The sequence below is a fragment of the Pieris brassicae genome, unplaced genomic scaffold (assembly GCF_905147105.1).
Source record: "Pieris brassicae unplaced genomic scaffold, ilPieBrab1.1, whole genome shotgun sequence".
Classification (NCBI taxonomy): Eukaryota; Metazoa; Arthropoda; class Insecta; order Lepidoptera; family Pieridae; genus Pieris; species Pieris brassicae.
This window is the reverse complement of record NW_025576214.1, coordinates 62,501-67,500: the sequence shown is the minus strand read 5'-3', so window position 1 is coordinate 67,500 and position 5,000 is coordinate 62,501. Positions and strand designations below refer to the sequence as shown.

General features: G+C 44.6%; 2 non-coding genes across 2 annotated transcripts; both read right to left on the bottom strand.

Moving 5' to 3' along the window:
* Positions 1–44: 44 nt before the first annotated feature.
* Positions 45–201, bottom strand: LOC123719770. Its single transcript, XR_006755869.1, has one exon. It is a non-coding gene; the product is annotated as a 5.8S ribosomal RNA (ribosomal RNA).
* A 350-nt stretch (positions 202–551) lies between these two features.
* On the bottom strand, positions 552–2,457 carry LOC123719772. The gene has a single exon (XR_006755871.1). It is a non-coding gene; the product is annotated as a small subunit ribosomal RNA (ribosomal RNA).
* Between the last annotated feature and the right edge of the window lie 2,543 nt (positions 2,458–5,000).

Sequence of the window (5,000 nt, the reverse complement as noted above, 5' to 3'; positions counted from 1 at the left end):
GCCGCTCGTCACGCGAACAGTGTGGCTTTTTGTTTTTATGCAGCCGGCCCTCAGACAGGAGTGGTCCTGGATATTTCTCCACGGACCGCAATGTGCGTTCGAAATGTCGATGTTCAAATGTGTCCTGCAGTTCACACTATGACGCGCAGTTAACTGCGTTCTTCATCGACCCGCGAGCCAAGTGATCCACCGTTCAGGGTAATCGTTTTGTTTTTGTGTGTGTTTTTGTATGAGAAAATATAAAAGGTGCGAAAAAATTAAACAAAAAAATTTGAAAATAATACTTATCATTAACGTGTACGACAAATGAAAAGAAAGAAAATCTCTTTTATTTGCGTGGTTGTACACAAAAATTAAAATATTATTTCAAAGTATCAATAGGCGATAGCGAACGCTAATCAAAGCGTGTCGCAACGCACACGTCGCGAATCGACGAGAGAGAGTCAACCGTCTCGGATTCGATTTTGATTCGTATCATTCACGTGTTTTTGTATTTTTTTCTTTTTTTGCGAGTCTTTGACAACAACAAAACAAAAAGAAAAAACCAACGTTAATGATCCTTCCGCAGGTTCCCCTACGGAAACCTTGTTACGACTTTTACTTCCTCTAAATGATCAAGTTTGGTCAACTTCCCAGCAACGCCGACGGCCGTGAGGCCACCGCGTGTCGGTCCGAAGACCTCACTAAATCATTCAATCGGTAGTAGCGACGGGCGGTGTGTACAAAGGGCAGGGACGTAATCAACGCGAGCTTATGACTCGCGCTTACTAGGAATTCCTCGTTTATGGGGGATAATTGCAAACCCCAATCCCCAGCACGAAGGAGTTTCAACGGGTTGCCCGGGCCTCTAGGCCAGGGAGAACATGTTGATTCCTTCAGTGTAGCGCGCGTGCGGCCCAGGACATCTAAGGGCATCACAGACCTGTTATTGCTCAATCTCGTGCGGCTCGAAGCCGCCGGTCCCTCTAAGAAGAATTTTAATACGTCGCCAGTGAGTTGCGCTCCCCGAGAGTCGCGCACACCTTGAATGACGACGCCTATTTAGCAGGCTAGAGTCTCGTTCGTTACCGGAATTAACCAGACAAATCGCTCCACCAACTAAGAACGGCCATGCACCACCACCCACCGAATCAAGAAAGAGCTGTTAATCTGTCAATCCTTCCGGTGTCCGGGCCTGGTGAGATTTCCCGTGTTGAGTCAAATTAAGCCGCAGGCTCCACTCCTGGTGGTGCCCTTCCGTCAATTCCTTTAAGTTTCAGCTTTGCAACCATACTCCCCCCGGAGTCCAAAATCTTTGGTTTCCCGGAAGCTGCCCGCCGAGCCATTGTAGTAACGTCGGCGGATCGCTAGATGACATATTTACGGTTAGAACTAGGGCGGTATCTAATCGCCTTCGAACCTCTAACTTTCGTTCTTGATTGATGAAAACACCTTTGGCAAATGCTTTCGCTGATGTTCGTCTTGCGACGATCCAAGAATTTCACCTCTAACGTCGCAATACGAATGCCCCCAGTTATCCCTATTAATCATTACCTCGGAGTTCTGAAAACCAACAAAATAGAACCGAGATCATATTCTATTATTCCATGCACGAAATATTCAAGCGGCATTTTGAGCCCGCTTTGAGCACTCTAATTTGTTCAAAGTAAAATTGTCGGCCCACCTCGACACTCACCGAAGAGCACCGCGATAGGATTTTGATATTGAACCGGCGTTTTACCGCCGGCTCACCGACGATATGCTCCGCAGACGTGTCAGTATCACCGCGGATGCGGTGCACCGACAGCGCGGCGCACAAATGCAACTACGAGCTTTTTAACCGCAACAATTTTAGTATACGCTATTGGAGCTGGAATTACCGCGGCTGCTGGCACCAGACTTGCCCTCCAATTGTTCCTCGTTAAAATATTTAAAGTGTACTCATTCCGATTACGAGGCCTCGTAAGAGTCCCGTATCGTTATTTTTCGTCACTACCTCCCCGTGCCGGGAGTGGGTAATTTGCGCGCCTGCTGCCTTCCTTGGATGTGGTAGCCGTTTCTCAGGCTCCCTCTCCGGAATCGAACCCTGATTCCCCGTTACCCGTGACAACCATGGTAGTCGCAGAAACTACCATCGAAAGTTGATAAGGCAGACATTTGAAAGATGCGTCGCCGGTACTGGACCGTGCGATCGGCAAAAGTTATCCAGATTCATCAAAATTAACGACTTCGGACGCATGGCCCTCCGCCGATTGGTTTTGATCTAATAAAAGCACTCATCCCATCACTGGTCAGAGTTCTGATTGCATGTATTAGCTCTAGAATTACCACAGTTATCCAAGTAACTGAGTAAGATCTAAGGAACCAAAACTGATATATTGAGCCATTCGCGGTATCGCCTTAATACGGCTTGCACTGAGACATGCATGGCTTAATCTTTGAGACAAGCATATAACTACTGGCAGGATCAACCAGGGAGCTGCTTACGCAAACGACACGCCTACACCGCGGTCACGCGGCTTCGGCGAGCCGCTGGCTCGGCGGCGTCGAGGGGCGCGCGCTTGCGCGCGCGCCTTCTCGACACGCGTGAACGTAACGCGTCGAATTTGCACGCGACGCGACGTTCGCGCTTCATATCGATAGACTAACTTTGACCGGTCTACGAGCGGCCGTCCCGTCACGATCTCGCAACGAGGTGATGTACAACGATGCTCGACCACTGTGAGGGACATAAAACTGCAACGAACACGACCCCGCGGGCGGGAATCGATGTTGTGACAATTTGAAAATTGAACATTCATCTAAACGCAACTTCTCAATTTTTATTCAATACGTTATTGTAAACATATTAAAACTCGGCTGGCAATTACATGCGCACACACACGCATGATTCGCACTAGATACGATCAACGCCCGGAGCTTGAGGGATAAATTCCAACACGACGCTGCGCACACCGTTTCGACGATGGGCGCGTGTGCGTCCTCTTTTATACATTCTTTACATATACGGTCGCCGTGGCGACCGCGCACGTGTCGAACACGCTAGGCGCCCTGCGTTGAGGTGTGCCTAGAAGCGTATTCTTTTAACATCACAGATAACACCGGGGGAGACGGTCCCAAATCTTGGTCGATTGGTAACATCACCATACGGTCTGCGAACGCGGTGCTATAATATAATTTTATATTATATTATATAAAATATGAGGAGGAGTAGTATGTATATTCTTTGTTATTTTGTGTTGACACAAGAGAGATATATAAAATGTACTATACACCACACACACAGAGAGAGAGAGAGCTGGGAAAGATCTCGGCGGTCTCGCATTCGAAATACGAATTTGATATAATTTCCTCCGAAAATCCATACCCATATCTATATCATCCATGCGCGAATATATGTATATAATATTCTCACACTTCGCACAAACACAAAAACAAGAACACATTCTATTCTCTCTCGTCCGTCGTTCGTGTCTATTTGAGACGAACGACGCGCGGCAACGAGAACGAGTCGACGCTGTGCGCACGACTGTTTCGCTCCACATCTATACCGAGAGCAATAGTCCGCGTCGGCATTGGAGCGGACGTCGAATGTTTCTCGTAGAGCGAGCGAGAGAGAGACGATTTTTCATTTTATTATGTATGTGTATTGGCGTGCAGTAGTAGCACGTAGTAGTACTAGTAGTAGTAGTAAAAAAATATTATTATTTATTTTATTGACTGATATGATTTTGTTTGTTTTCTTTTTTTTGAATAGACATTTGTATTGATAGATATGTTTCTCGTTGAAGCTCGCAGCACACGCTCAGAGAAATGGCAATGTGGGTTTATTTGAAGAAAAGAAAAAACAAAAAAAACAATTATATTTATTAATAATATGTATGTATGTATGTATGTATGTATGTATGTATGTATAATAATGAATTATAATAATTATTCCGATGCAACGTCAGAGGAAAATGTTTCTCGTACAAGATCGCCACGCGACGCGACAAGATGCCGTTCAACGGCACGATATCTACAACTCTGTCGATAGATATGTAGATAGTATCTACTCTGTCAAGTATATGTGTGTAACGTGTGGTGGTGTGTGGTGTGGGGTTTTGTTAGCGATAGCGATACGTTTCTAGTTAAAATTGAATATTTAAAAATAAAAACTCTTCTGGTAAGAAAAACTATTTATGGTTTATTATGGTGTGTCTAGTGCAACAACATCAACATTGTCATAATCATAATAATATAATTATTATTAGGGCTATAGGTTAACCTTCCAAATAGGGACCGTCGATTTAAATGTCGATATTTTTAATTATTCTAGATAGTACTCACTAAAAGAAACTTAAGTGCTTGCTTACTTACTTACTTACTTAGTTGATTGAGTTTTTTTTTTGTTTTTTTGAAACTTTTTCATACAAATTGATATATAAGACATATATGGCCGTTACCGACCGCCGACCAAAATCTATTTCATAAAACCGACATAAAATTGATGTCAAACGTCAATCACTTTGAGTTGACTAAGTGTAAGGGTTCAGATTATTTTGAAAGTATCGATCATTTGCGATGCATACGAGAAAAAGATCATTCATTTCATTGTTTGTAAGTTGTAAATTTTGTGTATTATATTGTAATTCTTGAGTGAGAATTGAGTGTTTACTTACTTACTTACTTACTTACTTATTGAATATCCAAAAAGTACCCAAAACCGAATCAGAGCGCCCCACTATCCACGCGGTCTTGTCTGCCCTACCCCTAGAGTGTATATAAAAGCTCGGAGGCGCGCAGGGAGAGCAGCCCTCACCCGCCGTACCCAAAGCGCGGGCATCATGCAAGCCGTAGCGGCTGAGGCTGGTCGCCGAAGGCGACCAAAAAAGCCGAGGCTGCGTAGGCTTGAATAAAATGCCCTGCGCTTTTGGTACGCAAGGGTGGAGGGGCTGCATTTACCGTAGCGTCGGAGCAGTACAAAAACCAATTATCATCCATTGTTCGGTTAGGTTAGGTTAGGTTTAGGTTTGTATATT